Below are 18,096 nucleotides of genomic sequence, written 5' to 3' on the forward strand. Positions count from 1 at the left end.
TTCACATTAGTCCCGCTCCCACAGGTAACCTAACCTAATTTTAGCCTATCCAATTGTTAAGCGAACTTGAGTTGGAAAATCCGATGTATATACAATATAAAGCAGCGGTCCTAAAATACTACCCTGAGGTACTCCAGATTGAACAATATTTGATTTTGACTCAGCAGATTCGTATGGTTTAAAATAATTGGACAAGAGAATTAGTGCATGCCTTAAAGGGATGCTGTCTCAGCATTAATGGCGTATATAAATCGTCCAATTTTAAATAACTTTTCCTATGTTGGCATCACTGCAGCTCTAAGATGACGGCGCATCATATTCGTGTAGGCCAGGGGTCGTCAGCACAGAGCACCCTGGGGCTAGCGTCTCTTACCCGCGGAAAACGCATTGCACCATGGTGCACTCGAAGCTACTAGCGGGTATGCTCTCTACCTCTTCACAACAGTGCACACGGGACGGCACCGCTTAAGGCTGGTTCACAATAACCGGGAACGAGAACCAGAATGAAAACGAGAAGCAGAGGACGTGAATATGAAAATTTTTAATTCACAATAAACCGAGAACGTAGACGACTATGCATATCGATATGCATGTCAATAACGATATGTAAAGTCGATATTACGCATTCTGGTGTTATTTGTGTATGATTGACCAATGGCGTTCTCTCATGAGTACAAGGCAGCCAACATAAACACAGGTTAACCAACTTCGAAATTTCAACTGAAACATTTTATTAGGTACGGTACTATAAATATGCCCATGCATCTTTATTATCACAACCTATTTTAAGTCTACCATAACAATTAGAGAAGAAACATTTGTAATAGAACAAAAATGAACACAACAGTATTTATTGAATTGAAGCGTGAATATGTAGTGTGTAATACAACCAATACAGTAATAAAATATGATTCACTTACGATCGGTGTTCAAAGATGCAGCTATTGAAAGCCACGTATTCTCCTTCATTTTCTCATCTTTATACGAGGCGCGCCGCTTATCGTAAACGTGAGGATTTCAATATTAGAATCTCATCAAATAAAACTTGCTCCATGATGCACAGCACAGAACAAAATAATGCATAGGTTATGTCACGGTCTTCTTGCTACAAAATATACGACGACAAAATAGCTTTTAGATGGCAACAGAATGAATCTAGTGGACTGTGATCGGAAACGTGAACGCCAAAGTTGAAACTTGGCCAACTCTCCGTTCCCGATCTCGGGCTCCGGCAAGCTTTTCGTTAATTGTGAATGCTCACATTTAAATGTACACATTTTAACAATTTTACCGTTTTAGTTTTCGTTCTGATTCTCGTTTCCGGTTTATTGTGAACCAGCCTCTACCCTTTGCCCATTTCAGCGAGTGCTGACGATCACTGGTGTAGGCTATAAATCCAACTCTGAGATGGGGACAGAGCTGTAAAAGAATTGTTTATGAGAAACTTTCTTCTTCTTCTTCCTCTTTTTCTTCTTCATCTTATCATTATTGTTCTTTCTTTAGAGTAGGTTTTTATCTGTTTCAAGGAATATGGAAATCATGAGACGACCATTACAAATAGGCTGTATGCATGTCTCTCCGGTTGTGACGATGTCTTTGTACTCGGCTTAGGACTGAATGGGGACATGCGACGAGACTGAAATGAATAATCGGTTCGATCCTGTTGCTATTCCTGCCACGACAAGGGATATCACATGCCGCTCCACGCCGGGAATCCGGCTTGCTAATGAATGATGCTACAATCACTTCAGGAAATTAACAATAAGGACTGCAGCTTATGTGAAACGTATCTAGTGTGCGCTTAACGTTAGGGTAATGTGACATGCAGGGAATAAGGGTATACCGGTACACAGTTAAAATAACTAAATAAATTAACAAGATCTCCATCTGTAACAATGTTAAGTGATGTGTCTATTAATCCTCACAATCTTAGACCTTCATATGCAAAAAAAAAAAAAAAAAAAAAAAAAAAACACTAAAAATTGTCATTGTATAATAAAATTATAAAAAATACAGACGCTCCCATTTAATTAGAGATCATAATTCACTCTCATTTTAAATGGGATAAATATAGTATGGTAATAATAATTTCAAATGAACTCAGAACAGAACAATACTATATTGAAATAAAATATGCCATAAAGTACAGTATATTCCACATGGTAGACTTTGTACTAACAGGATCAACGGAAAGATAATATGAAATCCAGGCTTGGAGAAATACTTAACAAAAATTATCAAAATCGTCTATTTAGAACAGCAATGTAATCGTGCGCCGAGCCACTGTGTAACCTGCAACGTGCATAGCACCTATGGAGGGAGGCGGACACCCGAAGGGGAAGTGAAGCAACTGTCTGACTTATTAACGGATTTTCATTTTCCTTACGTCAAGCACTTCAATATAATTTTATACAGTATAAGGTTACAAACTAATGTTTAGTATGTGTAACGAAGAAAGAAATGAACAATAAAACATAGGACACATTATCACAACCTAAAATTAACTGTCTTCAGAATGTCTCTGCGACAGAGTTTCAAAATCAGGAATTATGTCACTTAATGCCAGTCGTAGTTGATCACGAAGGTATTGTCTGTCAGTCGTGATCTAAATTTGGTTTTTACTATTTTCATTATTGAAAATAATTTTTCACAAACATAAGTTATAGCGAACATGGCTTGGCTTTATTTCAACCTGTAAGACATGATCAGCAAAGATATACAAAGTGTTTTGGATGTATGCACATTCGGTAAAAATATGAGTTTGCATAAAGTGCCGCTGGGTGTTGAACAGTCCACATTCATTCGTTGTTCTCGGGGCGTTCGCTGGGACTACAACTCCGGCCTCTCCAGGAGCAGCAGCGTGATCGATCTGAACAACAGCTGTCTGGATATTCTGCAGATTAATCACAGCCTCTGATTCGTCTGCGATTGGATTGCCCGTACTTTGCGTCGCCTGAGTTATAGAATAATCCAGCACGTGTGACCGCAACACCTCCGTGCAGATTTATAGTCCAGCGCATGCGCCGCTGTCCATCTCCAGTCCCTCGGCCTCATAAATCATCCCCTGCTTAATGTGGTTTCGAAGCACGGTCACACAGAAGCCCGAACCAACTTGAGGAATCACTGGGCTGCAGCTGTTAGGTGCCCACTGCACTGTCTGGGGATGCCTCACAACGGAGGGAGATACATGGGGTATAGAGTCATGTCTTAGCTCACATTTCTCAAATTCTTTTTCGAGAATTTGGCTTTCTTTATCTCATTAAATCGACATCTTGTATCATATTGTTGAAACACTTTCTTAAATAGTAATTCAGTAAACATTGTTGACTTGCTATATTCATGCCTTACCTCACATTTCCGAATGTCTTTTTCGAGAATTTGGCTTTCTTTATTTCATTAAATTCATATCGTGTATCATATTGTTGAAACACTTTCTTAAATAGTAATTCAGTAAACATTGTTGACTTGCTATATTCATGCCTTACCTCACATTTCCGAATGTCTTTTTCGAGAATTTGGCTTTCTTTATTTCATTAAATCCATATCTTGTATCATATTGTTGAAACACTTTCTTAAATAGTAATTCAGTAATCATTGTTGACTTGCTATATTCATGTCTTACCTCACATTTCCGAATGTCTTTTTCGGGAATTTTGCTTTCTTTATTTCATTAAATTCATATCTTGTATCATATTGTTGAAACACTTTCTTAAATAGTAATTCAGTAAACATTGTTGACTTGCTATATTCATGTCTTACCTCACATTTCCGAATGTCTTTTTCGAGAATTTGGCTTTCTTTAGTTCATTAAATTCATATCTTGAATCATATTGTTGAAACACTTTCTTAAATAGTAATTAATAAACATTGTTGACTTGCTATATTCATGTCTTACCTCACATTTCCGAATGTCTTTTCGGGAATTTGGCTTTCTTTATTTCATTAAATCCATATCTTGTATCATATTGTTGAAACACTTTCTTAAATAGTAATTCAGTAAACATTGTTGACTTGCTATATTCATGTCTTACCTCACATTTCCGAATGTCTTTTTCGAGAATTTGGCTTTCTTTAGTTCATTAAATTCATATCTTGAATCATATTGTTGAAACACTTTCTTAAATAGTAATTAATAAACATTGTTGACTTGTTATATTCATGTCTTACCTCACATTTCCGAATGTCTTTTCGGGAATTTGGCTTTCTTTATTTCATTAAATCCATATCTTGTATCGTATTGTTGAAACACTTTCTTAAATAGTAATTCAGTAAACATTGTTGACTTCCTATATTCATGTCTTACCTCACATTTCCGAATGTCTTTTTCGAGAATTTGGCTTTCTTTAGTTCATTAAATTCATATCTTGAATCATATTGTTGAAACACTTTCTTAAATAGTAATTAATAAACATTGTTGACTTGCTATATTCATGTCTTACCTCACATTTCCGAATGTCTTTTCGGGAATTTGGCTTTCTTTATTTCATTAAATCCATATCTTGTATCGTATTGTTGAAACACTTTCTTAAATAGTAATTCAGTAAACATTGTTGACTTCCTATATTCATGTCTTACCTCACATTTCCGAATGTCTTTTTCGAGAATTTGGCTTTCTTTATTTCATTAAATTCATATCTTGAATCATATTGTTGAAACACTTTCTTAAATAGTAATTAATAAACATTGTTGACTTGCTATATTCATGTCTTACCTCACATTTCCGAATGTCTTTTTCGAGAATTTGGCTTTCTTTAGTTCATTAAATTCATATCTTGAATCATATTGTTGAAACACTTTCTTAAATAGTAATTAATAAACATTGTTGACTTGCTATATTCATGTCTTACCTCACATTTCCGAATGTCTTTTCGGGAATTTGGCTTTCTTTATTTCATTAAATCCATATCTTGTATCATATTGTTGAAACACTTTCTTAAATAGTAATTCAGTAAACATTGTTGACTTGCTATATTCATGTCTTACCTCACATTTCCGAATGTCTCTTTCGAGAATTTGGCTTTCTTTAGTTCATTAAATTCATATCTTGAATCATATTGTTGAAACACTTTCTTAAATAGTAATTAATAAACATTGTTGACTTGTTATATTCATGTCTTACCTCACATTTCCGAATGTCTTTTCGGGAATTTGGCTTTCTTTATTTCATTAAATCCATATCTTGTATCGTATTGTTGAAACACTTTCTTAAATAGTAATTCAGTAAACATTGGTGACTTCCTATATTCATGTCTTACCTCACATTTCCGAATGTCTTTTTCGAGAATTTGGCTTTCTTTAGTTCATTAAATTCATATCTTGAACCATATTGTTGAAACACTTTCTTAAATAGTAATTAATAAACATTGTTGACTTGCTATATTCATGTCTTACCTCACATTTCCGAATGTCTTTTCGGGAATTTGGCTTTCTTTATTTCATTAAATCCATATCTTGTATCGTATTGTTGAAACACTTTCTTAAATAGTAATTCAGTAAACATTGTTGACTTCCTATATTCATGTCTTACCTCACATTTCCGAATGTCTTTTTCGAGAATTTGGCTTTCTTTAGTTCATTAAATTCATATCTTGAATCATATTGTTGAAACACTTTCTTAAATAGTAATTAATAAACATTGTTGACTTGCTATATTCATGTCTTACCTCACATTTCCGAATGTCTTTTTCGAGAATTTGGCTTTCTTTAGTTCATTAAATTCATATCTTGAATCATATTGTTGAAACACTTTCTTAAATAGTAATTAATAAACATTGTTGACTTGCTATATTCATGTCTTACCTCACATTTCCGAATGTCTTTTCGGGAATTTGGCTTTCTTTATTTCATTAAATCCATATCTTGTATCATATTGTTGAAACACTTTCTTAAATAGTAATTCAGTAATCATTGTTGACTTGCTATATTCATGTCTTACCTCACATTTCCGAATGTCTTTTTCGGGAATTTTGCTTTCTTTATTTCATTAAATTCATATCTTGTATCATATTGTTGAAACACTTTCTTAAATAGTAATTCAGTAAACATTGTTGACTTGCTATATTCATGTCTTACCTCACATTTCCGAATGTCTTTTTCGAGAATTTGGCTTTCTTTAGTTCATTAAATTCATATCTTGAATCATATTGTTGAAACACTTTCTTAAATAGTAATTAATAAACATTGTTGACTTGCTATATTCATGTCTTACCTCACATTTCCGAATGTCTTTTCGGGAATTTGGCTTTCTTTATTTCATTAAATCCATATCTTGTATCATATTGTTGAAACACTTTCTTAAATAGTAATTCAGTAAACATTGTTGACTTGCTATATTCATGTCTTACCTCACATTTCCGAATGTCTTTTTCGAGAATTTGGCTTTCTTTAGTTCATTAAATTCATATCTTGAATCATATTGTTGAAACACTTTCTTAAATAGTAATTAATAAACATTGTTGACTTGTTATATTCATGTCTTACCTCACATTTCCGAATGTCTTTTCGGGAATTTGGCTTTCTTTATTTCATTAAATCCATATCTTGTATCGTATTGTTGAAACACTTTCTTAAATAGTAATTCAGTAAACATTGTTGACTTCCCATATTCATGTCTTACCTCACATTTCCGAATGTCTTTTTCGAGAATTTGGCTTTCTTTAGTTCATTAAATTCATATCTTGAATCATATTGTTGAAACACTTTCTTAAATAGTAATTAATAAACATTGTTGACTTGCTATATTCATGTCTTACCTCACATTTCCGAATGTCTTTTCGGGAATTTGGCTTTCTTTATTTCATTAAATCCATATCTTGTATCGTATTGTTGAAACACTTTCTTAAATAGTAATTCAGTAAACATTGTTGACTTCCTATATTCATGTCTTACCTCACATTTCCGAATGTCTTTTTCGAGAATTTGGCTTTCTTTAGTTCATTAAATTCATATCTTGAATCATATTGTTGAAACACTTTCTTAAATAGTAATTAATAAACATTGTTGACTTGCTATATTCATGTCTTACCTCACATTTCCGAATGTCTTTTTCGAGAATTTGGCTTTCTTTAGTTCATTAAATTCATATCTTGAATCATATTGTTGAAACACTTTCTTAAATAGTAATTAATAAACATTGTTGACTTGCTATATTCATGTCTTACCTCACATTTCCGAATGTCTTTTCGGGAATTTGGCTTTCTTTATTTCATTAAATTCATATCTTGTATCATATTGTTGAAACACTTTCTTAAATACTAATTTAGTGAACATTATTGACTTCCTGTATTCATGTCTTAGCTGACATTTCTGAATCTCTTTTCCGAGAATTTGACTTTTTTTATTTCACTACATCCATGTTATCTTATACTGTTGAAACACCTTAAATAGTAATTTAGTTTAATATTGTTAACTTCCTGTATTCATGTCTTATCTCACAATGTTGACGCTCTTTTTGTAGATTTCTTACATATTATTAAGTGAACTAAATTCATATATTCACATTACAACTTACAAATGGCTTTTAAGGAACCCGAAGGTTCATTGCCGCCCTCACATAAGCCCGCCATCGGTCCCTATCCTGTGCAAGATTAAGCCAGTCTCTATCATCATACCCCACCTCCCTCAAATCCATTTTAATATTATCCTCCCATCTACGTCTCGGCCTCCCTAAAGGTCTTTTTCCCTCCGGTCTCCCAACTAACACTCTATATGCATTTCTGGATTCGCCCATACGTGCTACATGCCCTGCCCATCTCAAACGTCTGGATTTCAAGTTCCTAATTATGTCAGGTGAAGAATACAATGCGTGCAGTTCTGTGTTGTGTAACTTTCTCCATTCTCCTGTAACTTCATCCCGCTTAGCCCCAAATATTTTCCTAAGCACCTTATTCTCAAACACCCTTAACCTATGTTCCTCTCTCAGAGTGAGAGTCCAAGTTTCACAGCCATATAGAAGAACCGGTAATATAACTGTTTTATAAATTCTAACTTTCAGATTTTTGGACAGCAGACTGGATGATAAGAGCTTCTCAACCGAATAATAACACGCATTTCCCATATTTATTCTGTGTTTAATTTCCTCCCGAGTGTCATTTATATTTGTTACTGTTACTCCAAGATATTTGAATTTTTCCACCTCTTCGAAGGATAAATCTCCTATATTTATATTTCCATTTCGTACAATATTCCCGTCACGAGACATAATCATATACTTTGTCTTTTCGGGATTTACTTCCAAACCGATCGCTTTACTTGCTTCAAGTAAAATTTCCGTGTTTTCCCTAACCGTTTGTGTATTTTCTCCTAACATATTCACGTCATCCGCATAGACAAGAAGCTGATGTAACCCGTTCAATTCCAAACCCTGCCTGTTATCCTGAACTTTCCTAATGGCATATTCTAAAGCGAAGTTAAAAAGTAAAGGTGATAGTGCATCTCCCTGCTTTAGCCCGCAGTGAATTGGAAAAGGATCAGATAGAAACTGACCTATACGGACTCTGCTGTATGTTTCACTCAGACACATTTTAATTAATCGAACTAGTTTCTTGGGAATACCAAATTCAATAAGAATATCATATAATACTTCCCTCTTAACCGAGTCATATGCCTTTTTGAAATCTATGAATAACTGATGTACTGTACCCTTATACTCCCATTTTTTCTCCATTATCTGCCGAATACAAAAAATCTGATCAATAGTCGATCTATTACGCCGAAAACCGCACTGATGATCCCCAATAATTTCATCTACGTACGGAGTTAATCTCCTCAAAAGAATATTGGACAAAATTTTGTACGACGTCAACAAAAGTGATATTCCTCGAAAGTTACCACAGTTGGTTTTGTCCCCCTTTTTAAAAATAGGTACAATTATGGACTCCTTCCATTGATCTGGTACAATTTCCTTTTCCCAAATAGCAAGTACAAGTTTATAAATTTCGCTATATAATGCACTTCCACCCTCTTGTATTAATTCTGCTGGAATTTGATCGATACCTGGAGACTTGTACTTTTTCAGATTTTCTATCGCAATTTCGACTTCTGAAAGCGTGGGTTCGGGTATAAATGGCTCAGCAGTTTGTATTTCAATATCGTCCCGATCATTTCTATTTGGCCTATGTACATTTAGTAGTTGCGCAAAATAGTTTTTCCATCTGTTTAGGATTGATGGAGAGTCTGCAAGCAAGTCACCATTCTCATCCTTGATCACGTTTACCCTTGGCTGATATCCGTTCTTAAATTCCTTTATACCCTTATATAAATCTCGAATGTTTTTATTCTTACTATTTGTTTCTACCTCATTCAGTTTTTCCTTCAAGTAACCTCTCTTTTTATTCCTAAGTGTACGACTTGCTTCCCGTCTTTCATTGAAATAATTATCTCTCTTCTCCTCAACTGGATCCTGTAAGAATTTCAATTTTGCCTGTTTCCTTCTTTCTACTACCATGCAACAATCTTCATCAAACCACGGTTTCTTTTTCTTAGTTTCATAATAACCTATGCTCTGCTCAGCTGCAATTTTGATACTATCTCTGATATTTTCCCACACGCTATTAACATCTAATTCTTTCTCAACTTCGTCGGAACTTTCTAAAGTGGCAAACCTATTCGAAATTTCGACCTGATAATTTTGCTTAGCTTCCTCGTCCTTTAATTTCAAAATATTGAATTTAGTAATATTAACTTGTTGCTCTACTCGCTTGGCTACTGATAATCTTTCTCTTAATTCTCCAATCACCAAATAATGGTCAGAATTACAGTCTGCACCCCTGAAAGTTCGAATATCTACTATACTAGTATGTCTCCGTTTATCTATCAAGATGTGATCTATTTGGTTGTGTGTCAATCCATCTGGAGAAGTCCAAGTATATTTATGTATATCCTTATGGGGGAATGTTGTACTTTTGACAATTAAATTTTTCGATGTGGCAAAGTTGACTAATCTAACTCCATTGTCACTACTAATTGCGTGTAGGCTCTCTTTTCCAATAGTTGGTCTAAAAATATCCTCCCGTCCTACTTTAGCGTTGAAATCCCCCAATAAAATTTTCATGTGATATCTAGGGAACTGATCAAAAGTATGTTCCAATTCCTCATAGAAGCTATCCTTTATATAGTCGTCTTTCTCTTCTGTAGGGGCGTGAGCATTTATAACCATGATGTCGCACCATCTACCCTTAAGTACTAAATATGATAACCTGTCACTGATAAATTCGACCTTTTTTACTGCTGATTTTATTCTTTTATGTACAAAGAATCCTGTTCCTAATTGGTGATTATTGTTTCCTTCCCCATAATACAACAAGTAATCTCCTATTTGTGATATGCCATTCCCATCTAACCTAACCTCTTGTACTCCCACAAAGTCTATTCTGTATCTAGCTAGTTCTTTTGCTACTAATGTTACCCCTCCTGTTCTATAAAGACTAGTTACGTTCCAAGTGCCAAATCTCAAAACCTTATTCCTTTGCTGTGGTCGTGCCAGAGAATCAGTCCTATTCCGAGGCTTACTGTAGGAATTCGTAACAAGCTGTTTTTTACGGTGATGGGTTGTTAGCCCTTCGCCCAACCCCCAAGCTGGAGGACCACCCCTTAATTCACATTATTTTTGCAAAATTCGGTAAATATTGTTGAATTAACTAGTACATACTTAGTGTTCTCCCAAATGATAGACTTTTCACTGCAAATCCAGTCCAATCTTCTCTATTTTCTACCTTCCTCTAAGTCTCCGCATATGATACATATATCACCATTCCTTCCAGTGCATTCTTCAGTAGGCAGTTTCCTCTTAGTGACCCAACCAATTCCTTTTCCTCTTCCTAATCAGTTTCGGCATCAATCTTTCTTCACCCACTCTTTCCAGCACAGCTTTATTTCTTATTCTGTCTGTGCATTTCACGCTCTCCATTCTTCTCCATATCCACATTTCAAATGCTCCTGGTCGCTTCTCTTCACTTCTTCGTAATGTCCACGTTTCTGCTCCATACGATCTCACACTCCACACAAAGCACTTCACCAATTTCTTCCTTAGTTCTTTTTCGAGAGGTCTGCAGAAGATGCTCCTTTTTCTATTAAAAGGTTTCTTTGGAATTGCTATCCTTTTCACTTCTTGGCAGCAGCTCATGTTACTGCTTATAGTACACCCCAATTATTTGAAGCTGCCCACTACTCTACTACCTCATTTAGAATTCACAAGTTTACCTTCCTTATATTTCTTCCGACAACCATGATCTTAGTTTTGTTTGCGCTTATCTTCATCCTATACTGCTCATAGCTGCCATTTAGCTCCAGTATCATATCCCTTTGTGTTGTCTCTTCTTCTGGTAACAACGTCATACCATAAGCAAATTTTATGAACTTTATTCTTCATCCTCCTACTATCACCCCTCCTATGTTCTAAAAACTGTTCTTCACTAAATCCTCCAAGTAGACGTTGAACAGGGTAGGTGATAAAGGGCATTATTGTACTTCTCTCCTATTTCACTTCCTTCAGACATTACTTCTCCTATCCTAATATCACATTGTTGACACTATTTCAAATACGAAGGTCAATCAATACGTTTCTGGCAAATGCGTAACCAAATCAAGTGTTCGGCACCGGGAAAGGTTATCACCACAGTCTAGTATATACAGTCGCGAAGCTCAATACGTAGTAAATATGCAAACATTAGATAGTTGCTCACCACTAGGATCGCTAATATCGCCTCATTACAGGCAATGCATTATAGTAATCCATACAGTTGCTAACTATGCAGTTGTCCCATTTTAAATCGACGTGAGTACTTTTAAAATATCCAATTCGATTACAATTTACATTTGATATTCTCATTTCTATTATATTTTTTATACATTTCAGATATTCACCACTCATTGGACGGAAGAAGAGTTCCACATATTATGAAGTTTAATTACTAAATGGTTTTAACATTTTTTAACATTATTAAGTTACTACCTGTAATATTACATTTTATTAATGGAGATAGCTTGTACATCATTAATTCAAATAGTACTCACCACCAATAGCTACGTATGTGACATTGAGATATTGTATAACTCTGCCTGAGGATGCCTGAATAGGCGAAAACGTTCGCAATTTTGTAATTCATGTATATAAACTTAATGACTATAAAATAAGTCATTATTTCACATTGATTTGTCATTGACTGAGTAATAAAATATTATATTGTATTCATTTATAGAAATTGACAATCTGAATATTCCATCATGCTTTCTAAGTTAGGCCTAATGCATAATAGTACGGTCACAGTCTATTGTTTCTAGCACCTTCAAAACTCAAGCTTCGTGACTGTATATAGTAGACTGTGTTATTACTACGTACAACACAGCCAAAAATCTTAAAAAAAAAGACCATTTTTCGAGTGATCAGTTACTTATGAAAGACCCTGTATAACGATGACTCTAAATTAGCTTTCAGTAAAATAAATTCCCGATAAATGGATACTTAATTAATACTTAGAAATATATTTACTACTAACTCGTATCGAAATGCATTTGGGGACAGAAATACGAACTGCGAAGAAGGTGCTGCTGCCTAGCGAAGGTAAACTGAACTGAAGTGGCATCACTTATTCATACGCATTAAAGCTAGCGGCCGTGAAACTGTGCAACGGTCTGTTAATATTCCATATTTTAGCAACTACTGTAAATATAATTTTCAAATCAAACTTTGTATATTTTCTTTCGGCATATAATTGAATGAAAATGGATTCTCATTCATGAAATATTCATCCAGTACACATGAATATTTTGTTTGTTATAATCTATACGAAATAACGCTTTCTCCTCAACTAAATTATATAGTCATGCTGTATGAAGTACACAGAGATGTGATAGAATCACTCAGTTCTTTGCAGTTTCCAGTCATTTCCAGTATCTGCTCGGTTACACCGCTCAACCAATCCCGTTATGCGCAGACGCACGGCATGCAGTACACTGAGATATACTTTTGTATCAACGTTTAATAGTTTACTTCGTTTACTGAGTGAGGATTTTACTGTATATTATTTTAGATTATGCTCGTATTTCGTCATAATAGAGTCAAAACATGCCATCCTCACATGTTAATATCGTGTCATACCGTCCAGTTACTATCATCTCATTTATTCAAGTCATCATTATCCCATTTATTGAGGAGAGAATCATTTCATTTATTGGAGTTAGCATCATGTAGTTGATTCAAATTAGCACCATCTCATTAACTCAAGTTATGTTATTTATTCAAGTTATGATCTCCTTTATTCAAGTTATGTTGTTAAAATTTTCATGTCATTTATTCAAATTATCATCCCATTTATTAAAGTTGTCATCACTTTTAATCACTTCATCATTATCCAACTTATTGAGGAGACGATCATTCTATTTATCAGACCTGGCATCACGTAGTTAATTCAAATTAGCGTCATCTCATATTCAATTTATCGTCTCTTTTATTCGTGGGAGGATAATATTAAAATGGATTTGAGGGAGGTGGGATATGATGGTAGAGACTGGATTAATCTTGCTCAGGATAGGGACCGAAAGAGGGCTTATGTGAGGGCGGCAATGAACCTCCGGGTTCTCTTTTATTCAACTTTTTTTATTCAACTTATCACATTTATTGAAGTTAACGTCTTATTTATTAAAATTATCATCTCACTTAACCAAGTCATTAACCCATTTATTCAGGAGAGCATCATTCCATTTATTAGAACTTGTATCACGTAATATGTTGAAATGAGCATAATCTCATTTACTCAGGTTAGATTATTTATTCAAGTTATTAACTCGTTTATTCAAGTTTTCATCTCATTTATTCAAATTATTAAAATTATTATTCCATTTATTCAACTTTTCAAAATTTTTGAAGTTATCGTCTCATTTAATGAAGTTATCGTCTCATTTATTGAAGTTATCGTCTCGTTTATTGAAGTTATCGTCTCATTTATTGAAGTTATCGTCTCATTTATTGAAGTTATCGTCTCATTTATTGAAGTTATCGTCTCATTTATTGAAGTTATCGTCTCGTTGGTTGAAGTTATCGTCTCATTTATTGAAGTTATCGTCTCATTGGTTGAAGTTATCGTCTCATTTATTGAAGTTATCGTCTCATTTATTGAAGTTACCGTCTCATTTATTGAAGTTATCGTCTCAGAAGTTATCGTCTCATTGATTGAAGTTATCGTCTCATTGATTGAAGTTATCGTCTCATTTATTGAAGTTATCGTCTCATTTATTGAAGTTATCGTCTCAGAAGTTATCGTCTCATTGATTGAAGTTATCGTCTCATTGATTGAAGTTATCGTCTCATTTATTGAAGTTATCGTCTCATTTATTGAAGTTATCGTCTCATTTATTGAAGTTATCGTCTCATTTGTTGAAGTTATCATCACATTTATTGAAGTTATCGTCTCATTGATTGAAGTTATCGTCTCATTTATTGAAGTTATCGTCTCATTGATTGAAGTTATCGTCTCATTTATTGAAGTTATCATCACATTTATTGAAGTTATCGTCTCATTGATTGAAGTTATCGTCTCATTGATTGAAGTTATCGTCTCATTTATTGAAGTTATCGTCTCATTGATTGAAGTTATCGTCTCATTTATTGACGTTAACGTCTGATTTATTGAAGTTATCGTTTCATTTATTGAAGTTATCTTCTCATTTATTGAAGTTATCGTTTCATTTATTGAAGTTATCATCTCATGTATTGAAGTTATCCTCTCATTTATTGAAGTTATCGTCTCATTTATTGAAGTTATCGTCTCGTTTATTGAAGTTATCGTCTCGTTTATTGAAGTTATCATCTCATTTATTGAAGTTATCGTCTCATTTATTGAAGTTATCGTCTCATTTATTGAAGTTATCGTCTCATTTATTGACGTTAACGTCTGATTTATTGAAGTTATCGTTTCATTTATTGAAGTTATCTTCTCATTTATAGAAGTTATCGTTTCATTTATTGAAGTTATCATCTCATTTATTGAAGTTATCCTCTCATTTATTGAAGTTATCGTCTCATTTATTGAAGTTATCGTCTCGTTGATTGAAGTTATCGTCTCATTGATGGAAGTTATCGTCCCATTGATTGAAGTTATCGTCTCATTTATTGAAGTTATCGTCTCATTGATTGAAGTTATCGTCTCATTGATTGAAGTTATCGTCTCATTGATTGAAGTTATCGTTTCATTTATTGAAGTTATCGTCTCATTGATTGAAGTTATCGTCTCATTTATTGAAGTTATCGTCTCATTGATTGAAGTTATCGTTTCATTTATTGAAGTTATCTTCTCATTTATTGAAGTTATCGTTTCATTTATTGAAGTTATCGTCTCATTTATTGAAGTTATCATCTTATCTGTTAAAACTATCATTTCATTTATTTATATTATCTCATTTATTCACGTTATCATCTCATGTTGTTAAAGTTTTAATCTCATTTATTCAAATTATCATCTTATTTATTAAAATTATAATATAACATATTGACGTATAACCTCATTTATTGATGTCAGAGCAGTTATATAACATTGTTACGACAGCTCTAGTGAGGTGGAAGGTGATGTCTATGCTTCATAAGTCACCAGTAGAAGAATTTCGCTCTTACTCGTACTTTCGATCTCAACTCAATCTGGCCTCCACAAAAATCTGCCTAGTTGGATACATTCTAGCTTTCTTTCTTCTTTACTTTTCTATCTTTCTTCCATGTTTTGTTGTTTTCTTACTTCCCCTGCTCTAGCCTTCTCCATCTATTCAGACTTCTGTGCTGCCCTCTTATTCTCGCCCAGTAATTTATTCATCGCACGGCACTTCATCTCATAATGGAATACTTATTATTCTCTTCCTTAATTGATTGCAGCCTATCCTTGTAATTGCGGCGCATTTCTGTTCTCTTATCGTATAATTTCATAAAGAATTACAGAGGACTCTAGCCGTGGTCTTCCAGGATAATAACAGCGCCGGCTGCTGGACTTGATCTCTCCAGGAATGTATCGTGTCCCAGAGGCGCAGAATCAGTAATTCGGTCAACGTTTACATGCTGTCGTGTGTACAGCACGCTTCTTACGGCTGAATAAATTAAAGACGAGCAGTGTGAGAGGGAGTTTAAATTAAAAGATAATGCCGCCGCCGCCCCCATGCGTGCCCGTGCATACGAACTGCCTCCTCATGCGACGCGCCCGATCCGGCGGATAACGATCTGCGCGCGGGATGGAGATGTGCAGTCTAGGCTCCTGCTGTAATTATCCAATAAAAATCTCCCGCCCGGCTCTTGTAAAATATCTCTTTTTCTACTTCGCAAAATTCCTCCCGCGCCTGATAGCGCCTGCCATCCTGGGAGACATCCAAGCTCTCGCTTGCCTGCCTTAATTTGGAGGTGGCTCGTGTTCCTCAGAATCGTAAAAGAATGACGCATTAACATGCTAATCGGAAAACTTTTAATCCAGGAAAGAAGCTCAGGAGAGCTATTGAAGATCTTATAACTTACTTCAGTTTGCTACTGTGTGTCCCACCCCTGATACAATTATCGTGCTGGTCCATGGACCAATTGCAATACCTTAAAAAGCTGCAAGGACCAAAGCAAAGGAACAGCAAATGTTTTACTGAACATTTTGAGTAAGGGAACTTGGGATCTACGAAGTCAGATTAAGGACATACGAGCACAAACATATCTATTATTCGATGAAAGAGTAATGGAAAGGAGAAAAATTCTCTCCGGCGCCGGGATTTGAACCCGGGTTTTCAGCTCTACGTGCTGATGCTTTATCCACTAAGCCACACCGGATACAACTCCGACGCCGGTTAGAATCGTCTCAGATTAAGCTCCAACTCTTGGGTTCCCTCTAGTGGCCGCCCTCTGCACTACGTCATAGATGTCTATGAACGCAGGACCGAAGTCCACACATGTGCTGAGGTGCACTCGATATGAGTGACTAGTTGGCCGGGATCCGACGGAATAAGCGCCGTCTTAAATCACGAAGTGATTTGCGCATATCATATATATTATTTTAATGTACCGAAGTACATATGATATTTCCATGCAGATATTCTGCGTCATCATACGATGAAAGAGTAATGGAAAGGAGAAAAATTCTCTCCGTCGGATCCCGGCCAACTAGTCACTCATATCGAGTGCACCTCAGCACATGTGTGGACTTCGGTCCTGCGTTCATAGACATCTATGACGTAGTGCAGAGGGCGGCCACTAGAGGGAACCCAAGAGTTGGAGCTTAATCTCAGACGATTCTAACCGGCGTCGGAGTTGTATCCGGTGTGGCTTAGTGGATAAAGCATCAGCATGTAGAGCTGAAAACCCGGGTTCAAATCCCGGCGCCGGAGAGAATTTTTCTCCTTTCCATTACTCTTTCATCGTATGATGACGCAGAATATCTGCATGGAAATATCATATGTACTTCGGTACATTAAAATAATATATATCTATTATTGTTTTACATATTATTCAAATTTCATAGATTACCTGACTTGACCTTACGGTAGGAGAAAACCTCGGAATAAACCCAACCAAATAATTAGCTCAAGCGAGTTCATTCTATAAAATTCAGGGTTGCATAAAACTGAAAGGGAAGGGACAACTGAATCACCCTGTATAAATGTTATGTTTTATTTAACGAAGCTCGCAACTGCAGAGGTTATATCAGCGTCGCCGGATGTGCCGGAATTTTGTCCCGCAGGAGTTCTTTTACATGCCACCTAAATCTACTGACATAAGCCTGTCGCATTTAACCACAATTAAATGCTATCGACCTGGCCCGGGATCGAACCCGCAACCTTGGGCATAGAAGGCCAGCGCTATGCCAACTGCGCCAACCAGGCCGACTCACTCTGTATATTTATCGCAATTGTGAGATAGATCGCACGAAGTATGTATACAGGTGGTATTATCAGCGGGTAGAAGTAAATACATTGAACCTCTTCTAGTACAGAATTCACAAATGAAAATTATATGTAGGAGAATTCATACAGTTCACTCTATAATAATAATAATAATAATAATAATAATAATAATAATAATAATAATAATAATAATAATAATAATAAATAATAATAATAAAAATAATAATAATAATTAAGGAAGATTAA

At 35.1% G+C, this 18,096-nt stretch overlaps 1 non-coding gene across 1 annotated transcript; it reads left to right on the top strand.

Moving 5' to 3' along the window:
- The first annotated feature begins 17,262 nt into the window (after nt 1-17,262).
- On the top strand, nt 17,263-17,334 carry TRNAY-GUA (transfer RNA tyrosine (anticodon GUA)). Its single transcript has one exon. It is a non-coding gene; the product is annotated as a tRNA-Tyr (tRNA).
- Nucleotides 17,335-18,096: the final 762 nt, after the last annotated feature.

This window comes from Periplaneta americana, chromosome 4, assembly GCF_040183065.1.
Source record: "Periplaneta americana isolate PAMFEO1 chromosome 4, P.americana_PAMFEO1_priV1, whole genome shotgun sequence".
Classification (NCBI taxonomy): domain Eukaryota; kingdom Metazoa; phylum Arthropoda; class Insecta; order Blattodea; family Blattidae; genus Periplaneta; species Periplaneta americana.